This window comes from Acinonyx jubatus, chromosome D3, assembly GCF_027475565.1.
Source record: "Acinonyx jubatus isolate Ajub_Pintada_27869175 chromosome D3, VMU_Ajub_asm_v1.0, whole genome shotgun sequence".
Classification (NCBI taxonomy): domain Eukaryota; kingdom Metazoa; phylum Chordata; class Mammalia; order Carnivora; family Felidae; genus Acinonyx; species Acinonyx jubatus.
In genome coordinates this window covers 1,335,370-1,347,395 of record NC_069392.1, presented here as the reverse complement: position 1 = coordinate 1,347,395, position 12,026 = coordinate 1,335,370, and the positions used below count along the sequence as shown (strand labels likewise).

The window sequence follows — 12,026 nt, the reverse complement described above, 5'->3', positions numbered from 1 at the left end:
GTGGAGCCCGTCCACGTGCCCATCCCCTCCCAACAGACCCCACGTGTTTAGGAGCACACCACATGGGACCCAGATAGAGGGAACTTTCTCCGTCCTTCATCCGAAATCAAACTATAACTGGCATCGCGTATCTCTCTCTACGAAACTACCTGGGATGATGTGGGTGTGTCCCTATCCTGACCCTCTGCAGTATCGGCTGCATGTTCAGATGTGCACCTGACCTGCGCATGGGGGGTGGCCCCCGTGGAGAAGAGGTCTCTGTGATGAGAACTGTCATGCCCCGCCCGGGGTCTCCTCGTGGCCCGCGGTGTCTGGCTGGCAGGTGTGTGGGACCCTCGGGTCTGTGGGAGAGGAGGTGGGGCCAGGGGCTCACGGTCCTGTCCTTCCAGCACGCGCCTAGGGAGATGTGGACCCGGCCCCAAACGGACGTGCAGCAGGGGCTTCCCTGAGCGTGTTGTGGGGGCCGCCACCTCCTGGTCTCCCGGGACAGTGGAGAGGGAGCCTGGGGAGGGCGAGCCTCAGAGGACGACATGGGTTTGAACCACGGAGCTCCTGTACGCTTGGCCATAGGAGCACATGTCAGACTAGGAGTCTGGATTTCTCTCTTGTCCAGCAAGAGAGAAGACACAAAACTGAATATGAGAGAGGCTAATGTCTGGGAGGAGACAAGAGCCCTGAACAGGGTTTTTGTCTCCATATTTACTGAACTCTCAAGAACTTACATACGTGGTGAACGTGAAGACAACCATCAGAGAGTAAATGTTAACTTGTGTGTAAGAAGCAAATGGTCTGGGGGGCAAGAGGAGTGTTTGATCAAGGTACACTGGTGCCAGATGGAAAGTAATTTCCTGCAGGTAATGCAACAGGTTTCTCGTGATCCCAGTACAATATCTCGCTAGCTCACCTTGGGCGTTTTCGCCCTGTTGTGGCAGCTTTCTGCTCTAAGCTTTAACCCGTTTACGTAAGCATAGGAATTCCTGAACGTATTTCCCGACAAGCACGTGTGCCAATGAAGCATTTGTAAAAATAAGTGTCCTAAACAGAATGAAAGCTAGAACACAGGGCCATCGACGTGTGTTTAAAGAATATGCCCACAAAACAGCAATGGGCGTTTTGCAAGAGCACTTTCAAATAAAAAGATAGGCATAAGCCAGTTCAAGCATTTCCTAAGGATGAAATCTTAGGAGTCTCAAACACCCTCAAAACCATAACATAAAAATTCAATGAAAGTAAAAAGGATACTATTAAACACAGCTTTACGATTTCCCAAGGGCAAGAGCCAATGCGTAATTAGGAGTGGAATAGAGGCTGGCGGGGGGGGGGGGGGGGGGGGGGGGGGGTTGGGGGGAGGGGGGGTTGCGCCTGCAGGCAGCTGCTGCGCATGTGCAGAGGCGGCAGCGTGATTTCCCCCGCCCCTTTCCCTTGAGGTCCAGCAAAGGAGATGCCAGGATAGAAGCTGGCAGACGCTGGGAGGCGGTCATCACTTTGCCTGTGCCATCCCCAGGGAAGGACTGTGGGCCCCACCCTCCGGCCTGGCCCCTGACCAGCCTGCCCCTGTCTCCTCTAGCTCTGCCACGTGCAGCCCCGCCCTTCTGCCCTAGCTCCACCCACCGCCTCTAACTCCCACCCTCATGTGGCCCCACCCCTCTGCTCCAGCCAACCCTCTGACCTGACCCCACCTTTTCCCTCTAGCCCCACCCTTGTCTGGCACTGTCCCTCCTCTCTAGCCCCGCCCGCTGGCCTGGCCCCGCCCCAGGCTTCCACCTGGGCTCATGACTCAGCCACATAGCACACCTGCCCAGAGTACACATCTGCCCGGACAGATGGTCTGGCGATGGCTTGATGGCCTTTTGTCTGTTGGGTGGAGCCCAGAAGCCCCCAGTGATGCAAACCCCAACCCCCCCGGACATCTGGGCATTGTTGTTTCCTCTCCCTGTGGCCCGGTCTCCTGTCCACCTGTACGGAACCCCAGGAAGGGCAGCGTCCTCCTGTCCCCCCCTTCCTGGGGAGGAGCCTGCAGGGAGGGAGTCCCTGGAGTTCCCTCCCTGATGCGCCCTCACCCCTGCCCGGTCCTGGTGTGGGAAGCTTTCCTCAACATCAGGACATTGACATTCTGTGCACACAGACAAGTCTGTGGAAACAGTAACGATGACCGATGGGGGTTGAAGCTCTTTTGCCATCGGCAATTTTTTTCTGCATTTCTCATTTTGGCTTCATTTGGCCTCAAACAGGAAGAGTCAAGACAATGAGGCACCATCCGCAGAGGTGGCCTTGGAAGAAGGTCTGGGGCCAGCAGGTGCGACACCGGACCGCAGGCGGTTCCCTGTCCCGGCTACCAGGACAGGGAGTGATCAGGCCTCTCTGAACCTCAGTTTCCCCTTCCGTGTAACGGGCTCTGGGTCTCCCATCCTAACCTGTATTGAAGGTGTCCACCTTGATCCATCGGCATGGCTGCGCCTTCCCAGCCACCCTCACCTTTGCCAGGTTAACTGCATTCTATCTCCTGTGCCTCCGCCCCGCCCCACCCTCTAAATCACCAACACAGTCACTGCCTCGCCGCTGTGGTTTCCCCTGGCACCCAAGCCTCAAGCGCAGGGATGCCAGCATCTAGACAGAAAAGTGGAGGGACGCCAGCATCTAGACAGAAAAGCGGGACTTGGTCACGCTGATGGTGGCAGAGCTGGAGGGCAGAGGATGACCGAGGCCCATGCGGACATGAGCAGCTGCAGCTGAGCCCCAGCAGAGGGAGTGAGGGGTGTGAGCAGAGCCGGGGCACCCCGGGCGCTGGGCAGGGCAGGACCACCGCCAGCTGTCCTCAGCAGAAGGACCCTGTGTGGTGCAGGACCGTGGGGGCAGGGCATCCGGCCAGGGCTGGGAGCCCCGGAGGGGGCTCTGCAGGGAAGCTGTGAAGCTGGAGGGACACCCTCTCTTTCAGAGGCCCCGGCCCCCTGCGGTCCCCACCAGCACCCCTGTTGTCAGGACCTGGCAGGGTCCCGCTCTGGGAGCCCAGGAGCTTGTTTTACAGAGCAGAGGAGGGCAGGGGCTCTGAATCAACAGGAAGCCCCTGCCCTCTGCACCCATACACTCCTGCCCCTCTGCCTGCAAGCCCTCCCTGCCCTGGTCAGTGCCTCGTCACCCCTCGGTCTCTGTTCTAGCCCCTCCCCCAGAATCACTCTTATGTCCCCTGGCCACCTACCCCAGGGCAGGCCCCTGCTTCGTCCCCTCAGCACAGCTGACAAGGGAACGTCAGGTCCAGACTCAAGTCCTTGTGCTCAAGGACCACCCATGCCCACTGCCTGGCACACACTAGGTGCTCATTAAGTGCTGGGTGAATGGGTGGCAGTTAATGGCATCTCAGAGCTGTCAGTGACTCCTGGGAGGGGGCAGCAGGCCCACTCACCCAGGGAGGCTTCCCGTAGTGAGAAGGGGATGCACAGAGGGCTGGGGCCCTGCCTTGGGATCCCAGAAGCAACCGGGAGCCCCGCCTAGAGCACCGCAGAGGCGTCCAAACTCTCACAAGTCCCCCACAGCACCTGTGCCCAGCAGCTCACATGGACTCTGCCCTGGCAAGTGTGGAAGTGACGTTTCCCTAGCTGGTGAGTCTGGGGCTGTCAGGGAAGGGGGGGGGGGTGTCGGGAGCTGGTGGCAGGAAGTGACTGGTCCCCTGAGGACAGAGTGGGGTCACCCACAAGGTGCGCTCCTTCACTCCGGCCGAGAGGAGACAGTGACGGGCCCAGAGGCCCTCTCCAGCCCTGTCCCATCTAGTCAGTGACGTCTGGTCCACTGTTCCGGGTGCCCTGCTGCTATGCTGGTCCCTCCCACCTGGGCAACCTCAGTGGCCTTGCTACTCCTGTGTGAGATGTCACTCATCCACGCTGAAGTTTTGGATTCAGATGTGCACAAGAGGGAGGTACCAGGACACATGTCAGGGGACACACGTGCTGGTGGCGATCCTGCCACCACAGTTCAGGGACAGCTGCTGGGACTCAGTGTGGGTCTCTGTTCCCCCCACGCTATAAAGTCTTCCTTCCCATGTGGATTCAGACCTCACAGTGGGCTGTGTCCGGAGCTGGGCACAGGGGGACCTGCTCACAGCTCACAATGTGCCAGGCCCCCACAACACACAACACCCGTGGCTTTGCAAAATGTACGTGGAATAGAAGCAAACATATTGAGAATACAACACGCACACCAGGTCGAACTGTGTATAATAAATGGCATGTGCATTAAAGTGAGTTTCCTGTTCAGGGGGCGCCTGGGTGGCTCAGTCAATTAAGCGACTGGCTTCGGCTCAGGTCATGATCTTGTAGTTTGTGGGTTGGAGCCCCACACTGGGCTCTGTGCTGACAGCTCGGAGCCCAGAGCCTGCTTCTGAGTCTGTGTCTCCCTCTCTCTCTCTGCCCCTCCCCTGCTCATGCTCTCTCTCAAAAGTAAGTAAGTAAACGTTAAAAAAAAAAAGTGAGTTTCCTGTTCAGATTGAGTTACTTGTTTCCTGGCCACATGTGTGTGTTTGAATTTTTAAGAATTAAATGTGGGCAGCTGCTCAATCTCAGAAGAGCCTGCGGAGGACAGGCTCCACTCACCCCTGCAGGGCAGCCTGAGCCTTGGCAGGTGCATGGCCCCCCTCAGCCATGGGAGACAAGGAAGCGGTTCCCCGAGCTGGGGCTTAGGTGGAGAAAGCCCCAGGGCACTAGGGTGGCTGTGCCAGGCAGGACTGTAAATCCTCACCACCCCTGAGGCAGGTTTATCACTCCCCAAGGAGGAGGACGAGAGGCTGAGTAGCCTGCCCCAGGTAACACAGTGAGTGAGAGGGGTAGGACTCAGGTCCCCAATGTCCCCACCTCCATGCAGTCCCCGACCAGACCCCCTTGCACGGTCTCTATCAGTAGTGCAACTCTAAATAAATACAGGCCTGAGCAGGGATGGATGGATGGATGGATGGATGGATGGATGGATGGATGGAAGGAAGGAAGGACGGACAGACGGATGGATGGACCAACAAACACAAGCGAATCGTGGTGCCCTGAGGGGGTGCTTGTGAGCCAAGCTCCCCCTGCCTGGCCCTGGGTCCTCGAGAACATTCTCTGCTCAGAAAAAACTGTCCCCCGGGGTGTGTGGAAGCCTCTCAGCCAGAACCTCCTCTCTCGTTCATGGATCTTGAGTCTCAGAAGCGGAAGGCACTGCAGGGACATCCCTGTGCTACAGTCACAGAATGGGTGGAGCCACCCAGTCAGCCCCACCGGAGTTGACCTAGGCATCTCCTCTCCAGACTCGCTCCGCAAAGTCCCCAGCAGGCCATGCTGCGCAGGATGGCCGAGGCCCCGACCTTCTTCGAGACCTGGGCCGTCCCTGACCTGAGACCCCAGCGTCCTGCCCACAGCTGCCCAATCCGCCGGGGCCTCTCCCCACTCTCCGGATACCTTCCAAACGGTGCCTGCTCCTCGGTGTCCCCACCCCCCACCTGTGGTGTCCTTCCAACACTCATCCCCCTCCGGGAATACCGTCTAGGATTCCTGGGTGCCGGCCTGTGGCTGAGGGGCCAGAGGTGCTGGCCTCTGAGAGGTTCCGGTCCATCCCGCTGACCTGGGTCCCAGGGGAATTCCTGTCATTTCAGGCTGACACGCTGACCTGAGGGCCCTGGGGGCAGCCAGGCCCCAGACAAGCAGAGATACTGGTCAAGACTCAGCACATCCCAGTGTGTCTTCTTACACCCATCTCTGCTCCCCTGACTGTCCGGGGGGCTCACCCTGCCGAGTCCCCTGTGGTCGGCTGGCCAAGGGAGACAGGGGTGGGAGACAGGTGGACAGAGGGAGGGACATCTCCCTTCCGCCTCCTGTGGCCCAGCCATCTCCAGGGCTCCAGCACCCCAGGCTGTCAGCACCACCTCCCTCCCAGCCTCACCCCTGGGTCATTGTGGCCTCTCACTGTTGCTACTCTCTGGGTGACACTCTGACCCTGTTGGCCACACAGTGCCTCCATGTCCTGTTCCTGAATCCCTGCGGTGAGGTCCCTGGCTGCTGAGAGCTGGGAGTGCCTGCTATGTGCTGACTCACAGGCCAGAGGTCAGAGCCCGGCTCTGCACAGGCCTGGCCGGGGTGGGGAGGGGTTCACCGCAGCACCTGCTGGTTCATACCACAGGTCAGTGCAGGCCACGTGACAACTGTGACACTGAGCCCAGAGTGAGGCTGGTCCAAGGTCACCTGGGGTGGGGTGGGGTCCCCTGGATGTGCAGGCCTGGGCTTTCCTTACTCATGGTTGTCTGCTTCGGCTGGGTCCGGCCAGGATTCAATACAGGTGCTGCCTCGCCAAGGTGTCTGCCTTGGGCCAGCGGAGGCCACAGGGCCAGGCCCCAACCCGGGGGCTGTGCCTACTTTCTCCCCACGTCTGGGCGGCACCTGGCCTTCCCGCAGAGCTCGGTGACATGTCCAAATTCCAGTTGGTAAGGCCAATCTATCCTCAGGGCAGCGCACCCCTCCCGGTACCCAGTCAGATAGCCTCGAGCACAGGCGCGGGCGGGCGAGGCTGGGAGCTTTCCGGGCAAAGGTGATTCAGCAGAGGTGGGCATCACCTGGTCCCCATGGGGAGAAGAGGTCCCTGGGGTCCTGGGCCGGGAAGAGCCCATAGAGGGTTTGGTGCCTCTCCACAGGCTGGTCCTAATCTCATCTCAGAGCAGAAACCTCAGAACTCGCACAAAGAGAACAACGTTCATTTCACAGGAAATCAGGGCAATGTCTCTAGGACAGCTCAGAGCCCACGCTAAGGGAGAGTGAATATTAGTGCTTTTTCTTGCTAAATTTTAAAATTCAGATATCGTTCACAAATAATGTCATAAAATGTGCATGTCTTAGGTCAACAACCTCTTCAAAGCTGTTCTTAACTCTGGGACGATGACACAGCACACGAGGGTAAGGGAATGTTCCGTGCACCGGGTTAGAGCTCCCCTTTCCTGACGGTCTGGGAGCTGCAGGGGCCAATTACAGCAGTCAATTAGCTAAGGCTTCAGAGTCCCTCAGGAAAATAAATAAGGTACTTCATGCAAGCTGTAAAAATAAATCCAAGTGAAACACTGCAGTGGAAACTAATGACTGGCTGCCAGCAGTTAGGCACTAAACCGTTAATAATGGCAACTCCATCCTAGTCCCCAGAAAACAGATCAACAAACTTAAACGAACAGACAGGGTCTTGGTGCAGCCGTCTTTCTCATGGGTGGCTTTTTTCGGGTGTAGACCCGTGTGTGGCTGGCTGTTGTGGCGAAAGACACTGACAGAACATTCCAGAAGGTTCCGGGGTCTGCACAGGGTTGGCTGTGTCTGCCTTCCATTTTCTGTGCAGGGGTGGGTCCCAGCGAGGGGCACATGGCGGAGCTCCCCAGAGGGCATCCTGCTGTGTCTCAGGACAGGGTGAGGAGGGGACAGGAGGGTCTGAGTGGGTCACCCCGCCCGCCCCCGGATCCCCTCCAGAGGCCTCGTCCCCTCCCACCCACCTGCCATCAGAGCCACAGGCTGGAATGCTCTGAGATCCAGACCTGGAGGGGCAGACTTCCAGGAGTGACATGGAGAGAACGGCCCCTTCTGCAGGCTGTCTCCTCTGGGGCTTCTGTGGTCAGGACCACAGACTCCCAGCCTGGGGAATCCTGCCTCCAGGGCACAGGGCAGAAACTGAACATGAAAACTTGTCATTTCCTCCTGCACAGAATTACTTCACTTTTAGTTTTTGAAGTGTGGGCTCTGCTTGAAATAGACACCTAATTAGATTACCGGAAGAGGCATCCCAAGCCACAGGATGGTAACAGTGGTTCCCATCTGTCCTTTCCTCCCATACCCTTTGTAATTCGGCAGCACGCTGTATTTACGGTGGCAGGCGAATCGTGCTGCTGAACATTCCTGAGGGACCCAGGGCTCTGCCAGGAGCCTAGGAACCATGGACAAGAAAGGGGGCTCCTGCCTCCCAGGGGCCCAAGTGCAGCCGGAGGAGGGAGTCCACATCAGAGAGAGAAGGTGGGGAGCGGGCCCAGATGGGTGGGGGTCAGGTCAGGAAAGGCTCAGGGCTCAGCAGAGAAGCTCTGGGGAGTGGTCTCCAGCTCGCAGGGGCAGCGGGCAACAGGACGCTATGGAGGCTTTGCTGGAAATGGGGTCCGGAAACACCAGTCCAACGGCATGCTAGCAAGGGGCTGCGACGGCCGCGTGCTCAGAACCCGACTCTCTTCAGTCCCCTAATTTCTCTGTTCCAAATATTCTCAGGCTCAGGAGACTGAAGCTGGGGTGGGAGGGACAGAGATGGGTCCTCAATTAGGACTCTGTCAGTGACAGAAACAATTTCTGGGTTTTTTTTTTTTTAAACAATTTAAAAATTTGTTTATTTATTTTTGACAGAGAGAGACAGAGCATGAGCAGGGGAGGAGCAGAGAGAGAGGGAGACACAGAATCTGAAGCAGGCTGTCAGCACAGAGCTCAACATGGGGCTCAAACCCACAGGCCATGAGATCACGACCTGAGCTGAAGTCAGACACTCAACAGACTGAGACACCCAGGTGCCCTCTAACTGGCTTTTGAAAGGGGGAGTGTTACTGGTCCTCTTAAGTGAAAAATACACAGCAATACCTTCAGGCATGGCTGGATCCAGGTGCTCAGGTGATCTCCTGTCTCCTTCACAATTACTGTCTATGTGTAAATAGGACTCCCCCTGGAGAGCCACCTCTGGGGGATGAGGACAGGCATCTCCATCATGGAAGACAAGAGATCCCTCCCTGTCCTGCAAACAGACCTGCTCATAAATAGGGGAATATGAACAGCAATGAGAATGTGATGACCCCAGAGCAGCTCAAGTCCCCAGCGGCCCCAAGCGGCAGAGCCCCTGACCATCTCCAGTCAGGTCCTCTGTCGACAGCTTCAGTGCTTGGGGTTGCGGGAGATGCAGACCAACTGGGTGTCAGGCAGCAGGAAGCAAGACTGAGCAAGCATTCATTTCCCACCACGGCAGAGCCCAGGAGAGCTCCTTCCTGGAAATGCAGGATCAGGACAGGTGTGGTCTGTGTGACCCTGGCCCAGAGGTCCCAGATCCCAGAGGCTGAGCCAAGGGCATGGACATGGTCCCATCCCTCCCCTCACCTCCTGCAGCCTCTTTCTTTCACCAGACTTCCTTTTCTTCTCTTAGTCACTGACTGCCCAGCCTCTTCACCATGGAGCTGAACTAAAAGGGTTTCAAACCCACTTCTGGTGTAGATGTCTCCCAGCACACACCCAGCTGCGAAGGACGACCCTTCAGTGAGGCACACACGTGGCCCTAACACATGTGCACGTGGCCCTAACACAGAGTGCTTTGACCTAAAGGGGTCCCCCCCACACGTACATGCACTCACATACACACAATGCATAAACAAACACACGGGTGCACCCACTTTGTATAAACACATGCACACTCTGTTTCTACACACTCTATAAACAAATGGGCGGTGCGCACACTTCGTATAAACAAATAAACGGGCACACACACACTTCCTGTAACAAATGCACGGTGCACACACTTGGTATAAACGAATACACAAGCACACACTTCCCATAAACAAATACACACACAAGCCCAGATGAACGCACACACATATACACTCACAACTGTTTCTAAGACGCTTAGAAAAAAATCCCAACCCTTGTCTTTGAAAAACAGCAGAGTGTCTTATAATCTCCTAAAGAACTGGTGATTCTGAAACCCTCAATAACAAAACAGCAGTTTGTAGGGTGCATCTGAAAGCTAATATTTAAGTAATGCGTTGGCTTTTATAACTTGTGGATCCTCCCAGCACGCCAAATCTCCTCTTCCTACTGAAGAGGCTGTCGTGCCCGTCTGCTGAGGCCCGTCTTCACCCAGCTGATGTCACCTGGCTGCACGCTGCAGGGCACAGCGTAAGGCTCACGACCTCGATGATGGGTCCAGTTACAGTTACAAACAGGGCCTCTCTAATAAATTACTTCAGGTTCTAAGTGTATAATTACAGTGTTTTTACTAATTACATAATCAAGATGGGTAATTATGTCATTACGACATGACATTTCATCTGCCCTTGCAGCAGCTGTTTGTGGTCGGTCACGAACTTGAGGGCCTGGGGTGAGTAGGGTCTTGCCTGGGGCGACCTGAGACCCTAGCACTCCAGTCTTTATTTGGAACTGCCGGATGCTGTTGCCGTCGTGGGGAGGAGACATTCAAGGAGTTAATGACACAAACGCCCCTCCTCTTGGGACTATGAGGACAAACAACTCTTTTTACTCTAATAGCTTCAATTATCCAGTCAAAGCCTGGGTCATCTTGTCTGAGCGCTGCAAACAGTGCCACCACACTGGCGGCCCTCGCACTGGGCCCCGGGCCCACCATGGTGGGATCCTCTGGGGGGTTCTTCTCGGGAGGTGCCCATCCAGCCCTGTTTGCTAACCCAGCGCTAGTACTGAAGACCCGAAGGGGACGTGGGCTGGGGCCAGCTTCTCTGCAAGGGAGCCCCAGACCACACGCAGAGGGGCGCCCCCTTCGTGGTTCCTGATTTTTGCCACATCCCAACTCTGGCAGGAGACAGACGTGCCATTATGGTCCCTTCCTTGTCCTGGACACCAGCCAGCCTCTCCAAACTGGAGGTCCTCCCTGTGAGAGTTCAGCTTTTTCCGTTTAGCACAGCTTGGAGGTGGGTGTCCCATTAGATCAACAGTCCTGGGCTGGCACCCGCCCAGCAGTGACACTGGGGCTTGGGGGCCTGCTCCTCTCCTGTGCACCCTGGGACCCATGTTCTGCCCACTCGCCGTCATGGGCCAAAAGCAGCCCTGCCTTGTCCCCTTGATGGTTCGGGAAGGACAGGAAGCTTTAGGAGATTAATGTAATGCTGTGGGCTTGCACGGCCTTTCGTCCTGCATTTAACACAGTGACAATGTAATTACATCCTTCATGGGAAATCCCGCCCGTTTTAACAGCTGTCACCAGCCACAACATCACAGTTCCATGTGCTTGGCTGCGCGTGTCTTTTCTGAATGCGTTTGCAGAAGAGCCCAGCATGGGTGTTAAGGCCCATTTCGCCTCAGCAACAGAACATGAAGAGGGAGGGACAAAAGCACACCCTGACTCTCGTGAGATGGCAGCTCACAGAACCTGCGCCCACCTGCCCCGCAGCAGCAGCCAGGCCTGGGCGGGGACCTGGGGCTGCATGGGTGACGATGGGACGAGGGGAAGTTACAGGCAGTTGACCTGCCCTATGAACAGGAGCACAGACGCAGGGAGGAAAGTTCCCATGGAGTCATGTTAACCATGAAGAAATGCAAGTAACTTACGTTTCAAAAAAAGGAGTTTCCTCTAAGACTCGTCTATACCTGGGATTTCCCTTTTAATGATGACAGCAGATCATTACGTTGGTTCATTTCTGTCCAGGTTTCCCTTTAAGTCCACAGGGGTGTTAGTTTCGGGGGCCTTGCCCGGCGGCCAGGGTTCAGGGACGGCCTATGGGGTGAGCTACGTGGGCTGCCACACTGGCGATGCTGGTGCTGGAGGGGGTTTCGTGGGCGCAAAGGGGACAGATGGCCTTTGAGTCCAAGCTCCCGGACAAGCTGCCTTCGCTCTTCCCTGCTCCTCTGTCACTCAGTGAGAATCGGGAACCTGACCGTGAATATTTGCCCAGGTCAAGCCATTGTAAAAACATAATTTTTGTGGGATGAAATGATTGATACAAAGGGAATTAACCTATTCATGGGTAAGCACAAACATCTGGGGATAATTCACTCGGAGACTTTCTGTCCATGCACGAAAACATAAAGCAAACTAAAGTGTGTACACAGACGAGACCACGGAAATTTCAGACACTCTGAAATTCACCACGCGTGCAGATGACTTGTTCAGGATGAGCGCCGCCTGGGTTGTCTTCGCGGGTCTGCGGGGCCGGTGAGACACGTCAACGTGCATTTCACCACGACGGGGACATTCAGGGGCCATTCTCACCAAGACACGTGCCCAGGGACGAAGGGGCCAGCAGGCACAGCCAACTTCTCAGAGCTGCACAA

General features: G+C 56.4%; 1 long non-coding RNA gene across 1 annotated transcript in view; it reads right to left on the bottom strand.

The window, feature by feature from the left end:
* The window catches only part of LOC128312389 (uncharacterized), a 36,213-nt gene that overhangs the window by 3,354 nt on the left and 20,833 nt on the right, over nucleotides 1–12,026 (bottom strand). The gene's annotated exons all lie outside the window — the stretch shown is intronic.